The following is a 15,035-nucleotide window of genomic DNA, read 5'->3' on the forward strand; positions in this document are numbered from 1 at the left end:
CAGGTCTCCTGTTGTGTTCATCTTTCTACCACCTGAACTTAAATTCCTGGGCTCCAACAACGCCTGTTGAGGCTCAGAAGTGCCGTCTGCACAGTCAAAACATACGACCCAGTGTTATTGGGTTTCAGTAACGTCAGCTGATCCCCAGCTGTGTAGCCGGCAATGTGTCCTGCGACCGCCACGCTGACACAACAACTGAAATGTAAGGGAACCTGTCCCCCCCCCCCCCCAAGGCGTTTGTTACTGAAAGAGCCACCTTGTGCAGCAGTAATGCTGCACAAGGAAAAGGTAGCTATTTTTGTTTAGCTCCTTGCACACGCAGAACTTAACACTTATAAAATGTGTCCAATGATACCGTAAAACCGTCCCGGAGGTGGGACTTTCCTTCGTAATATGACGCAGCACAGCTGTCATTCCTACCCCCTTGGTGCCGTGCCCCGGCTCCTCAGCGTTGTTTGATTCCGTCCCGGAGCCTGCGCTGTTATGTTATCCCTTGGCCAGGCACACTTAGCGCTGCCCATCTTCTGACATCATTTGGTGTCAGGCTGGCTGCGCCTGTGCGGCCGCGCTGGCCGAGAGCCCGCCTCGCATTGTCTTCTGATTTAATCACACTGGGGGCCTGAGATCCATGGACATGCGCAGTGCATATCTGAACCTCCGCCTCTCACTCATCTCCCTACGTCTTCTTCAGACTGTGCGGTGTCAGCTGATCCCTGATAGCATGCCACGGCCGTGACACCGCACAGTCTGAAGAAGCCGTAGGGAGGGGAGTGAGAGGCGAGGATATGCACAGCGCATGGCCACGGATCCCAGGCCCGCAGAGGGATTACATTAGACGACACTGCGAGGCGGGCTCTCGGACAGCGCGGCTGCACAGGCGCAGCCAGCCAGACACCAAATGATGTCAGAAGATGGGCAGCGCTAAGTGTGCCTGGCCAAGGGATAACATAACAGCGCAGGCTCCGGGACGGAATCAAACAACGCTGAGGAGCCGGGGCACGGCACAAAGGGGGTAGGAATGACAGCTGTGCTGCGTCATATTACGAAGGAAAGTCCCACCTCCGGGAAGGTCTCACGGTTTCAGGGGACACATTTTATAAGTGTTTAGTTCTGTGTTTGCAAGGAGCATAATGAAAAGAGCCACCTTTTCCTTTTGCATCCTTTGTGCTGCACAAGCTGGCTCTTTCAGCTACAAACGCCTGGGGGGGTTAAAGGTTCCCTTTCCACTTTCTCCAATCAGGCTTCGGCCTACATTGTGTTCCTCTGCTCCTCCTCCTGTCCCTGGACTCCAACACCGCTAGTTGCCGTCCAGAAGTGCTGTACGCACAGAGCCAAACACCTCGCCAACGTGTTAGTGGGGTTCAGTAACGTCAGCTGTTCCCCTGCTGTGTGTGTGGCAATCCCCCCTATCTCCACCTCCTCCTCCACCTCCTCCTCCTGTTCCTGGGCTCCAAAACCGCTATTTGCTGTCCAGAAGTGCTGTACGCACAGAGCCAAACACCTCGCCAACGTGTTAGTGGGGTTCAGTAACATCAGCTGTTCCCCTGCTGTGTGTGTGGCAATCCCTCCTGTCTCCTCCACCTCCTCCTCCACCTCCTCCTGTTCCTGGGCTCCAAAACCGCTATTTGCTGTCCAGAAGTGCTGTACGCACAGAGCCAAACACCTCGCCAACGTGTTAGTGGGGTTCAGTAACATCAGCTGTTCCCCTGCTGTGTGTGTGGCAATCCCTCCTGTCTCCTCCACCTCCTCCTCCACCTCCTCCTCCTGTCTCTGGACTCCAACACCGCTAGTTGCCGTCCAGAAGTGCTGTACGCACAGAGCCAAACACCTCGCCAACGTGTTAGTGGGGTTCAGTAACATCAGCTGTTCCCCTGCTGTGTGTGTGGCAATCCCTCCTGTCTCCTCCACCTCCTCCTCCACCTCCTCCTCCTGTCTCTGGACTCCAACACCGCTAGTTGCCGTCCAGAAGTGCTGTACGCACAGAGCCAAACACCTCGCCAACGTGTTAGTGGGGTTCAGTAACATCAGCTGTTCCCCTGCTGTGTGTGTGGCAATCCCTCCTGTCTCCTCCACCTCCTCCTCCTCCTGTCCCTGGACTCCAACACCGCTAGTTGCCGTCCAGAAGTGCTGTACGCACAGAGCCAAACACCTCGCCAACGTGTTAGTGGGGTTCAGTAACATCAGCTGTTCCCCTGCTGTGTGTGTCGCAATCCCTCTTGTCTCCTCCACCTCCTCCTCCTCCTCCTGTCCCTGGACTCCAACACCGCTAGTTGCCGTCTAGAAGTGCTGTACGCACAGAGCCAAACACCTCGCCAACGTGTTAGTGGGGTTCAGTAACATCAGCTGTTCCCCTGCTGTGTGTGTGGCAATCCCTCCTGTCTCCTCCACCTCCTCCTCCACCTCCTCCTCCTGTTCCTGGGCTCCAAAACCGCTATTTGCTGTCCAGAAGTGCTGTACGCACAGAGCCAAACACCTCGCCAACGTGTTAGTGGGGTTCAGTAACATCAGCTGTTCCCCTGCTGTGTGTGTGGCAATCCCTCCTGTCTCCTCCACCTCCACCTCCTCCTCCTCCTCCTGTCCCTGGACTCCAACACCGCTAGTTGCCGTCCAGAAGTGCTGTACGCACAGAGCCAAACACCTCGCCAACGTGTTAGTGGGGTTCATTAACGTCAGCTGTTCCCCTGCTGTGTGTGTGGCAACGTGTACTGCGACCGCCACGCAGGCACAACAAGTTAAATGTAAGGGAACCTGTCCCCCCCCCCCCCCCAGGCGTTTGTTACTGAAGGAGCCACCTTGTGCAGCAGTAATGATGCAAAGGGAAAAAGTGCCTCTTTTCGTGGTGCTCCTTGCACATGCTGAACCTAACACTTATGAAATGTGTCCCCTCACACCGTTAAACCGTCCGGGAGGTGGAACTTTCCTCTGTCATGTGACGCAGCACAGCCGTCATTGTTACCCCCTTGGCGCCGTGCGCCGCCTGCTCAGCGTTGTTTGAATCTGTCCCGGAGCCTGCGCTGTTAGGTTCGCCCTTGGCCATGCACACATTTTGCGCTGCCCGTCTTCTGACATCACTTGGTGTCAGGCTGTCTGCGCCTGTGCGGCCGCGCTGGCCGAGAGCCCGCCTCGCAGTGTCTTCTGATTTAATTCCAGTGGGGGCCTGAGATCCATGGACATGCGCAGTGCATATCTGAACCCCCGCCTCTCACTCCTCTCCCTACGGCTTCTTCAGACTGTGCGGTGTCAGCTGATCCCTAATAGCATGCCACGGCCGTGACACTGCACAGTCTGAAGAAGCCGTAGGGAGAGGAGTGAGAGGCGGAGGTTCAGATATGCACTGCGCATGTCCATGGATCTCAGGCCCCCACTGGGATTAAATCAGAAGACACTGCGAGGCGGGCTCTCGGCCAGCGCGGCCGCACAGGCGCAGACAGCCTGACACCAAGTGATGTCAGAAGACGGGCAGCGCAAAATGTGTGCATGGCCAAGGGCGAACCTAACAGCGCAGGCTCCGGGACAGATTCAAACAACGCTGAGCAGGCGGCGCACGGCGCCAAGGGGGTGAGAATGACGGCTGTGCTGCGTCACATGACAGAGGAAAGTTCCACCTCCCGGATGGTTTAACGGTGTGAGAGGACACATTTCATAAGTGTTAGGTTCAGCATGTGCAAGGACCATAACTAAAAGAGATAAGTTTACCTTTTCCAGCATTTGTGCTGCACACGATGGCTCTTTCAGCTACAAACGCTTGGGGGGGGGGGGTTTAAAGGTTTCCTTTCAACTTGCTCCAGTGCAGGCTTCGGCCTACACTCCGCTCCCCCTGCTCCTCCTGCTCACTCCGCTCCCTCTCCTCCTCCTGCTGACTCTGAGCTCTAACAATGCTAGTTGGGGCCCAGATGTGCTAGCTGCACAGAGAAAGACACCAGCCAATGTGTCAGTGGGGTTCAGCACCGCCAGCTGTTCCCCTGCTGTGCAGCCGGCAACGTGTCCTGCGACCGCCACGCAGACACAACAGACCCAAAGCTGCCGCCAGTCCAGGCTTCGGCCTACACTCCGCTCCCTCTCCTCCTCCTGCTCACTCCGCTCCCTCTCCTCCTCCTGCTGACCCTGAGCTCTAACAACGCTAGTTGGGGCCCAGATGTGCTAGCTGCACAGAGAAAGACACCAGCCAATGTGTCAGTGGGGTTCAGCACCGCCAGCTGTTCCCCTGCTGTGTAGCCGGCAACGTGTCCTGCGACCGCCACGCAGACACAAGAACTGAAATTGAAGGGAACCTGTCCCCCCTCCCCCAGGTGTTTCTATGTTTTCCAGCCACCTTGTAGTGCGGTAATGCTGCATGTGTGCAAGGTTGGCTCAGAAACTTATTCTCCTTGCCCATGGGGAACTGAACACGTGTAAAATGAGTCCTCTCTGAGACCATTAAACCGTCCCTCAGGTGTGATTTTCCTTTGTATTGAGTCACGCAACCAGCTCCTTGGTAGCGCTGCCCGTCTTCTGCCATCATTGTTTGGCTGGCTGCGCCTCTGCGGCCGCCCTGCCCCACACAACGCCCCTCGGTGTCTTATTTATTTTGACTGCGAGGGTGTGATTGATGGGCATGAGCAGTGCCTATGTTCGCCTGCCCCTCATCTCCTTCCGCCTTCTTCAGACTGTGCGGCTTCATGGCCATGGCATGCGATAAGGGCTCAGATGACGCCGCGTAGTCTGAAGCAGGTGTAAGAACCCAAGCGAGAGGCGAACATATGTACTGCGCCAGGCCATGAAACCCAGCCCCGCAGTGTTTTAACAATGTTAAGACACTGCGGGGCTGGGATTCATGGTCATCGCGAAGCGCACCGGCTGACATCAAATGATGTCAGAGGACGGGCACCGCTAACAGCGCAAGGCCAAGGGATAACACGACAGCGCAGACTCCTGTGCAACAAGTAACGATGCTCAGGAGGCCGCACAAAGCACCAAGGTGGCATTTTTTGCCAGCTGTGCTGCGTCTCATTACAAAGGGAACTCACGCCTCCAAAACAGTTTGACTGTGTAAGGGCCTAAATGTTATACGTGTTCCTTTCTGCATGTGCAAGGGGCAAAATTAAAAGAGCCACCTTTGACTTTTGCAGCATTACTGCTGCCCAAGCTGTGGCTCTTGAAGTTTTTAACCCCTGAGGGGGGGGTTAAAGGTGACTTTTAAAATCGGTTCTAGTAGGCTTCGGCCTACACTCTGCTCCACCTGCAGAGCCCGGGCGCCAACACCGCTAGTTGCTGTCCGGAAGTGCTGGCTGCACAGAGCCAAACACCTCGCCAACGTGTCAGTGGGGTTCAGCACCGCCAGCTGTTCCCCTGCTGTGCAGCCGGCAACGTGTCCTGCGACCGCCACGCAGACACAACAGACCCAAAGCTGCCGCCAGTCCAGGCTTCGGCCTACACTCCGCTCCCTCTCCTCCTCCAGCTTGTTCTCGGCAGTGTCTTTTGCTCTTGTACCTTCTGCTCCCCATCCTGGTTCCAGTACCGTCAGCTGGTTCCGGGCAGAGCCTTTGGCTTAGGTGCCTCCCTCTGGGTATCCGAGTTCCACCAACGTCAGGTGGTCCTTGGTAGTGCTTTTAAGCACGGGTACCTCCTGCTTAGTAACCGGGTTCCAGTAACGTCAGCTGGTCCACGGTAGTTCCATTGGCTCTTGGACCTTCGGGTAGCCATCCGAGTTACAGTTCCATCAGCTGTTTCTCAGCATTTTCTCAGCCTTCTTGTACCTTCTGCTACATTTCCAAGTTCAAGACCCTAAAGATGATGACCCGGAAGACCACCCCTAAGATGACGACGACACCAGAGACGACAACCACCGAGATGACGACGACCCTGGAGACGATGACCCTGAAGACGACCCCGATGACGACGACCCCGGAGCCAACGACCCTGGAGACGACGACCCTGGAGACAACTACGAAAACCTGGAAGACCGAGAAGCAGAAGAACAAGAGGCTGCAGAACAAAGAGCAGAAGAACATTAAGCATAAGACTAAATATCAGAGCAAAAGATATTATCTAAATTATAAGCAGAAGAAGACTAAGCAGTGTATGGGGGTGAGTCCGTTCCTCCTCGTGGTGCCCCTGGATAAAGCCTGATGCTGCAGGCCAAACTGAACGCGGACAAATGTAACTCTTTTGTGACAGGCAGAACGGAAGGTGTAATCTTCAAACTTTTATAGATAACAACTACGGGAATGCCTGTCACAAATAAGAATATGATGAAGAAGTTGAATATGAAGAAGAATAATAGTTAAATAAAAAGAATATGAACAATGTAACAAAAAAAAAAAAAAATTAAGATGAAGAAGATGAATAAGGTGAAGAAGTTGATGTCAAAGAAGCTGATGATGAGGATAATGAAGAAGAAAGTGTGGGAGAAGTAAAAAAGAAGGTGAAGTGGCGTGGAAGTAGTGAAACATCAATATCTGGCAAAATAAATAAAAAATTAACATAGTCAAAATCTTTCTAACGCCGAACGTCACAAAAAAATATAAAAATCCTGCCATTCTATTTGATTGAGCTCAACCTCTGTGCCTTTAATGTCTCCGCCACCTCCACCAATACATCCTACATTATTCTTAGTTGTTTTCCTTCATGTAGAATTAACCTACAGGAAAGAAAGGGTTTATTTTAATTCCGATATTTTCGTCCCATTGACTTGCATTGGGATCGGGTATCGGTATCGGATTGGATCTGATATTTTGACGGTATCGGCCGATACTTTCCGATACCGATACTTTCCGATATCGGAAGGTATCGCTCAACACTAAGTGCCACGTATTTCAGTGCCACGTATTTAAGTGCCACGTACTATAAATACTATAACTACGTGGTTATACGTGGCACTGATACGCGTCGTGGAACTGATACGCGTCGTGGCACTGATACGCCTCGTGGCACTGATACGCCTCGTGGCACTGATACGCCTCGTGGCACTGATACGCGTCGTGGCACTTAAATACGTGGCCACTTAAATATCGTGGCCACTGAAATATCGTGGCACTTATATACGTATATAAACGTATTTCAGTGCCACGTATTTCAGTGCCATGTATTTCAGGTTAGGGTTAGGGGTGGGGTTAGGATCCCTTTATCACCTTGATGGTGGGGGGTGGCTTAGGGGTAGGGTTTGGATCCCTTTATCACCTTGATGGTGGGGGGTGGCTTATCAGTGACCTGGTGACCAGGACATTCTAATAAAAAGCTACCCCTAACCCTAGGGATCCTAACCCTAGCTAATTCTAACCTCACCCCTAACCGTTTAATGAACATTTTCTGACAGTCATAGTGCCACGTATTTCAGTGCCACGTATTTCAGTGCCACGTTCTATAAATACTATAATTACGTGGTTATACGTGGCACTGAAATATCGTGGCACTGATACGCGTGGCACTGAAATATCGTGGCACTGATACGCGTGGCACTGATACGCGTGGCACTGATACGCGTGGCACTGATACGCGTGGCACTGATACGCGTGGCACTGATACGCGTGGCACTGATACGCGTGGCACTGAAATGGCGTGGCACTGAAATGGCGTGGCGTGGCACTGACGCGCGGCGTGGCACTGACGCGCGGCGTGGCACTGACGCGCGGCGTGGCACTGACGCGCGGCGTGGCACTGACGCGCGGCGTGGCACTGATACTCAAAAACGCAAACCCCAACTACCGGGGAAAACGACAATAATGGCGACAAAACAGACACAGAATTGTCCTCACCACGTCCGCTGCCGATCCGCTATGTGGCACCATCAGAGGCTCGCCCTGAGATGTGGACCGGTCCGCTCCGGCCCCGTCACGGCCTGCTGCAGATGATGCTGATGCGGCCCTGTCTGGAGGTACCCGGGGCCCACCGCTGTAGACGGCGTCAGCCGGCCCTCTGCAGAGACTGCTTTCAAATCGAGCCGACCGCATAGGGGAAGGTCCGGCATCCCTGGTCAGGCACGGCAGCTCCGCAAGTCCGGCGGCACTGCCTGCCGCTGCAGCCACAGGCGCTCTCCCACGTCCGGGACGAGCAGGTGAAGCAGGCCGCCGGGCAGCGCCATTACCGTGGCGCCCTGCTGTGACGTCAGCAGAAGTGAGGGAAGAACGGCGGCGGTGGGCAGGCCTTCTCCCTCGTTTCGGGGGGCGGAGCCTCCACGCCGCAGGCCACAGCGCGGCAGGTCGATTCCTCCAGGACCGGGCCCTGCTCGGACGCTTACTGGCGGGCGCTCGGTCCGGAGGGTCCCTGGAGGGGCTCCGATGCCGTCGCCGTCGCCGTCGCTGGTCAACAGACGACATAGTAGGGTAAATGTTAGAGTGTATGGTAACGTCTTTCTTGAGGGGGAGGAGTGATTCCTTGAAATCATGATATCACCGGAAGGGGCGGGGCCTCCTTTATTGACCAGCCGATAGCAAGGAAGCTGCTGCTGGAGAAGGGTAAATGCTAGAGTGTATGGGCTCCTTCCAGGTGTGACGTCAATTCCGGGGGCGTGTCCTATCGGCAGGGGGCGTGTTCTCCAAGGCGGCAAAGGAAAGCAGCATGACAGCTTGTGGACGCCATGGAGGTCAGTGGTTTCAGGGTGAAAAATGCTACTTGCCGATCGCTATTCGCTATTAGGGGGGAGACCCTGTGGTGGTCGACCTACTTGTCTGTGTGGGGAGTGACCCGTGGTGGGATTTTGGGGGGTGTTGCTGGCTATTGTGGGGGCCTCCGCTGCTGCTGGCTATTGTGGGGGACCCTTGCAGTAGGATTTTGGGGGGCTCTGCTGCTGCTGGCTATTGTGGGGGACCGCTGCGGTGTAGTTTTGGGGGCTCCGCTGCTGCTGGCTATTGTGGGGGACCCCTGCGGTGGGGTTTTGGGGGGCTCCGCTGCTGCTGGCTATTGTGGGGGACCCCTGCGGTGTAGTTTTGGGGGCTCCGCTGCTGCTGGCTATTGTGGGGGACCCCTGGGGTGGGATTTTGGGGGCTCCGCTGCTGCTGGCTATTGTGGGGGACCCCTGCGGTGGGATTTTGGGGGGCTCCGCTGCTGCTGGCTATTGTGGGGGATCCCTGCGGTGGGATTTTGGGGGGGCTCCGCTGCTGCTGGCTATTGTGGGGGATCCCTGCGGTGGGGTTTTGGTGGGCTCCGCTGCTGGCTATTGTGGGGGACCCCTGTGGTGGGGTTTTGGTGGGCTCCGCTGCTGGCTATTGTGGGGGACCCCTGTGGTGGGGTTTTGGTGGGCTCCGCTGCTGCTGGCTATTGTGGGGGACCCCTGCGGTGTAGTTTTGGGGGGCTCCGCTGCTGCTGGCTATTGTGGGGGACCGCTGCGGTGTGGTTTTGGGGGGCTCCGCTGCTGCTGGCTATTGTGGGGGACCCCTGTGGTGGGATTTTGGTGGGCTCCGCTGCTGGCTATTGTGGGAGATCCCTGCGGTGGGATTTTGGGGGGCTCCGCTGCTGCTGGCTATTGTGGGGGACCGCTGCGGCGTGGTTTTGGGGGGCTCCGCTGCTGCTGGCTATTGTGGGGGACCGCTGTGGTAGGATTTTGGGGGGCTCTGCTGCTGCTGGCTATTGTGGGGGACCCCTGTGGTGTAGTTTTGGGGGGCTCCGCTGCTGCTGGCTATTGTGGGGGACCGCTGCTGTGTAGTTTTGGGGGGCTCCGCTGCTGCTGGCTATTGTGGGGGACCCCTGTGGTGGGGTTTTGGGGGCTCCGCTGCTGCTGGCTATTGTGGGGGACCCCTGTGGTAGGATTTTGGGGGGCTCTGCTGCTGCTGGCTATTGTGGGGGATCCCTGCGGTGGGATTTGGGGGGCTCCGCTGCTGCTGGCTATTGTGGGGGATCCCTGCGGTGTAGTTTTGGGGGGCTCTGCTGCTGCTGGCTATTGTGGGGGACCGCTGCGGTGTAGTTTTGGGGGGCTCCGCTGCTGCTGGCTATTGTGGGGGACCCCTGCGGTGGGGTTTTGGGGGGCTCCGCTGCTGCTGGCTATTGTGGGGATCCCCTGCGGTGGGATTTTGGGGGCTCCGCTGCTGCTGGCTATTGTGGGGGACCCCTGTGGTAGGATTTTGGGGGGCTCTGCTGCTGCTGGCTATTGTGGGGGATCCCTGCGGTGGGGTTTTGGTGGGCTCCGCCGCTGCTGGCTATTGTGGGGGACCCCTGTGGTGGGGTTTTGGTGGGCTCCGCTGCTGCTGGCTATTGTGGGGGACCCCTGCGGTGTAGTTTTGGGGGGCTCCGCTGCTGCTGGCTATTGTGGGGGACCGCTGCGGTGTAGTTTTGGGGGGCTCCGCTGCTGCTGGCTATTGTGGGGGACCCCTGTGGTGGGGTTTTGGGGGCTCCGCTGCTGCTGGCTATTGTGGGGGCTCCGCTGCTGCTGGCTATTGTGGGGGACCGCTGCGGTGTGGTTTTGGGGGGCTCCGCTGCTGCTGGCTATTGTGGGGGACCCCTGTGGTGGGATTTTGGTGGGCTCCGCTGCTGGCTATTGTGGGGGCCCCCTGCGGTGGGATTTGGGGGGGCCCCCTGCGGTGGGATTTGGGGGGGCTCCGCCGCTGTTGGCTATTGTGGGGGACCGCTGCTGCTGGCTATTGTGGGGGACCGCTGCGGTGTGGTTTTGGGGGGCTCCGCTGCTGCTGGCTATTGTGGGAGACCCCTGTGGTGGGGTTTTGGTGGGCTCCGCTGCTGCTGGCTATTGTGGGGGACCCCTGTGGTGGGATTTTGGTGGGCTCCGCTGCTGCTGGCTATTGTGGGGGACCGCTGTGGTAGGATTTTGGGGGGCTCTGCTGCTGCTGGCTATTGTGGGGGATCCCTGCGGTGGGATTTTGGGGGGCTCCGCTGCTGCTGGCTATTGTGGGGGACTGCTGCGGTGTGGTTTTGGGGGGCTCCGCTGCTGCTGGCTATTGTGGGGGACCGCTGCGGTTTTGGGGGGCTCCGCTGCTGCTGGCTATTGTGGGGGACCCCTGTGGTGGGGTTTTGGGGGGCTCCGCTGCTGCTGGCTATTGTGGGGGACCCCTGTGGTAGTATTTTGGGGGGCTCTGCTGCTGCTGGATATTGTGGGGGATCCCTGCGGTGGGATTTGGGGGGCTCCGCTGCTGCTGGCTATTGTGGGGGACCGCTGCGGTGTAGTTTTGGGGGGCTCCGCTGCTGCTGGCTATTGTGGGGGACCCCTGTGGTGGGGTTTTGGGGGCTCCGCTGCTGCTGGCTATTGTGAGAGACCCCTGTGGTAGGATTTTGGGGGGCTCTGCTGCTGGCTATTGTGGGGGACCCCTGTGGTAGGATTTTGGGGGGCTCTGCTGCTGCTGGCTATTGTGGGGGATCCCTGCGGTGGGATTTGGGGGGCTCCGCTGCTGCTGGCTATTGTGGGGGATCCCTGCGGTGTAGTTTTGGGGGGCTCTGCTGCTGCTGGCTATTGTGGGGGACCCCTGCGGTGGGATTTTGGGGGGCTCCGCTGCTGCTGGCTATTGTGGGGGACCCCTGTGGTTGGATTTTGGGGGGCTCTGCTGCTGCTGGCTATTGTGGGGGATCCCTGCGGTGGGGTTTTGGTGTGCTCCGCTGCTGCTGGCTATTGTGGGGGACCCCTGTGGTGGGGTTTTGGTGGGCTCCGCTGCTGCTGGCTATTGTGGGGGACCCCTGCGGTGTAGTTTTGGGGGGCTCCGCTGCTGCTGGCTATTGTGGGGGACCGCTGCGGTGTAGTTTTGGGGGGCTCCGCTGCTGCTGGCTTTTGTGGGGGACCCCTGTGGTAGGATTTTGGGGGGCTCTGCTGCTGCTGGCTATTGTGGGGGATCCCTGCGGTGTGGTTTTGGGGGGCTCCGCTGCTGCTGGCTATTGTGGGGGACCCCTGTGGTGGGATTTTGGTGGGCTCCGCTGCTGGCTATTGTGGGGGACCCCTGCGGTGGGATTTGAGGGGGCTCCGCTGCTGTTGGCTATTGTGGGGGACCGCTGCTGCTGGCTATTGTGGGGGACCGCTGCGGTGTGGTTTTGGGGGGCTCCGCTGCTGCTGGTTATTGTGGGAGACCCCTGTGGTGGGGTTTTGGTGGGCTCCACTGCTGCTGGCTATTGTGGGGGACCCCTGTGGTGGGATTTTGGTGGGCTCCGCTGCTGCTGGTTATTGTGGGGGACCTCTGTGGTAGGATTTTGGGGGGCTCTGCTGCTGCTGGCTATTGTGGGGGATCCCTGCGGTGGGATTTTGGGGGGCTCCGCTGCTGCTGGCTATTGTGGGGGACCGCTGCGGTGTGGTTTTGGGGGGCTCCGCTGCTGCTGGCTATTGTGGGGGACCGCTGCGGTTTTGGGGGGCTCCGCTGCTGCTGGCTATTGTGGGGGACCCCTGTGGTGGGGTTTTGGGGGGCTCTGCTGCTGCTGGCTATTGTGGGGATCCCTGCGGTGGGATTTGGGGGGCTCCGCTGCTGCTGGCTATTGTGGGGGACCGCTGCGGTGTGGTTTTGGGGGGCTCCGCTGCTGCTGGCTATTGTGGGGGACCCTTGTGGGATTTTGGTGGGCTCCGCTGCTGCTGGCTATTGTGGGGGACCCCTGCGGTGGGATTTTGGGGGGCTCCGCTGCTGCTGGCTATTGTGGGGGACCGCTGCGGTGTAGTTTTGGGGGGCTCCGCTGCTGCTGGCTATTGTGGGGGACCCCTGCGGTGGGATTTGGGGGGCTCCGCTGCTGCTGGCTATTGTGGGGGACCGCTGCGGTGTGGTTTTGGTGGGCTCCGCTGCTGGCTATTGTGGGGGACCCCTGCGGTGGGATTTTGGGGGGCTCCGCTGCTGTTGGCTATTGTGGGGGACCGCTGCTGCTGGCTGTTGTGGGGGACCCCTGTGGTGGGATTTTGGTGGGCTCCGCTGCTGCTGGCTATTGTGGGGGACCGCTGTGGTAGGATTTTGGGGGGCTCTGCTGCTGCTGGCTATTGTGGGGGATCCCTGCGGTGGGATTTTGGGGGGCTCCGCTGCTGCTGGCTATTGTGGGGGACCGCTGCGGTGTGGTTTTGGGGGGCTCCGCTGCTGCTGGCTATTGTGGGAGACCCCTGTGGTGGGGTTTTGGTTTGGTGGGCTCCGCTGCTGCTGGCTATTGTGGGGGACCCCTGTGGTGGGATTTTGGTGGGCTCCGCTGCTGCTGGCTATTGTGGGGGACCGCTGTGGTAGGATTTTGGGGGGCTCTGCTGCTGGCTATTGTGGGGGATCCCTGCGGTGGGATTTTGGGGGGCTCCGCTGCTGCTGGCTATTGTGGGGGACCGCTGCGGTGTGGTTTTGGGGGGCTCCGCTGCTGCTGGCTATTGTGGGGGACCGCTGCGGTTTTGGGGGGCTCCGCTGCTGCTGGCTATTGTGGGGGACCCCTGTGGTGGGGTTTTGGGGGGCTCCGCTGCTGCTGGCTATTGTGGGGGACCCCTGTGGTAGGATTTTGGGGGGCTCTGCTGCTGCTGGCTATTGTGGGGGATCCCTGCGGTGGGATTTGGGGGGCTCCGCTGCTGCTGGCTATTGTGGGGGACCCCTGTGGTGGGATTTTGGTGGGCTCCGCTGCTGCTGGCTATTGTGGGGGACCCCTGCGGTGTAGTTTTGGGGGGCTCCGCTGCTGCTGGCTATTGTGGGGGACCGCTGCGGTGTAGTTTTGGGGGGCTCCGCTGCTGCTGGCTATTGTGGGGGACCGCTGCGGTGTAGTTTTGGGGGGCTCCGCTGCTGCTGGCTATTGTGGGGGACCCCTGTGGTGGGGTTTTGGGGGCTCCGCTGCTGCTGGCTATTGTGGGGGACCGCTGCGGTTTTGGGGGGCTCCGCTGCTGCTGGCTATTGTGGGGGACCCCTGTGGTGGGGTTTTGGGGGGCTCCGCTGCTGCTGGCTATTGTGGGGGACCCCTGTGGTAGGATTTTGGGGGGCTCTGCTGCTGCTGGCTATTGTGGGGGATCCCTGCGGTGGGATTTGGGGGGCTCCGCTGCTGCTGGCTATTGTGGGGGACCGCTGCGGTGTGGTTTTGGTGGGCTCCGCTGCTGGCTATTGTGGGGGACCCCTGTGGTAGGATTTTGGGGGGCTCTGCTGCTGGCTATTGTGGGGGACCCCTGTGGTAGGATTTTGGGGGGCTCTGCTGCTGCTGGCTATTGTGGGGGATCCCTGCGGTGGGATTTGGGGGGCTCCGCTGCTGCTGGCTATTGTGGGGGATCCCTGCGGTGTAGTTTTGGGGGGCTCTGCTGCTGCTGGCTATTGTGGGGGACCCCTGCGGTGGGATTTTGGGGGGTTCCGCTGCTGCTGGCTATTGTGGGGGATCCCTGTGGTGGGGTTTTGGTGGGCTCCGCTGCTGCTGGCTATTGTGGGGGACCCCTGCGGTGTAGTTTTGGGGGGCTCCGCTGCTGCTGGCTATTGTGGGGGACCCCTGTGGTGGGATTTTGGTGGGCTCCGCTGCTGGCTATTGTGGGGGACCCCTGCGGTGGGATTTGAGGGGGCTCCGCTGCTATTGGCTATTGTGGGGGACCGCTGCTGTTGGCTATTGTGGGGGACCCCTGTGGTGGGATTTTGGTGGGCTCCGCTGCTGCTGGCTATTGTGGGGGACCTCTGTGGTAGGATTTTGGGGGGCTCTGCTGCTGCTGGCTATTGTGGGGGATCCCTGCGGTGGGATTTTGGGGGGCTCCGCTGCTGCTGGCTATTGTGGAGGACCGCTGCGGTGTGGTTTTGGGGGGCTCCGCTGCTGCTGGCTATTGTGGGGGACCGCTGCGGTTTTGGGGGGCTCCGCTGCTGCTGGCTATTGTGGGGGACCCCTGTGGTGGGGTTTTGGGGGGCTCTGCTGCTGCTGGCTATTGTGGGGGATCCCTGCGGTGGGATTTGGGGGGCTCCGCTGCTGGCTATTGTGGGGGACCGCTGCGGTGTGGTTTTGGGGGGCTCCGCTGCTGCTGGCTATTGTGGGGGACCCTTGTGGGATTTTGGTGGGCTCCGCTGCTGCTGGCTATTTTGGGGGACCCCTGTGGTGGGGTTTTGGGGCTCCGCTGCTGCTGGCTATTGTGGGGGACCCCTGTGGTAGGATTTTGGGGGGCTCTGCTGCTGCTGGCTATTGTGGGGGATCCCTGCGGTGGGATTTGGGGGGCTCCGCTGCTGCTGGCT

This window comes from Ranitomeya variabilis, chromosome 7 (assembly GCF_051348905.1).
Source record: "Ranitomeya variabilis isolate aRanVar5 chromosome 7, aRanVar5.hap1, whole genome shotgun sequence".
NCBI lineage: Eukaryota > Metazoa > Chordata > Amphibia > Anura > Dendrobatidae > Ranitomeya > Ranitomeya variabilis.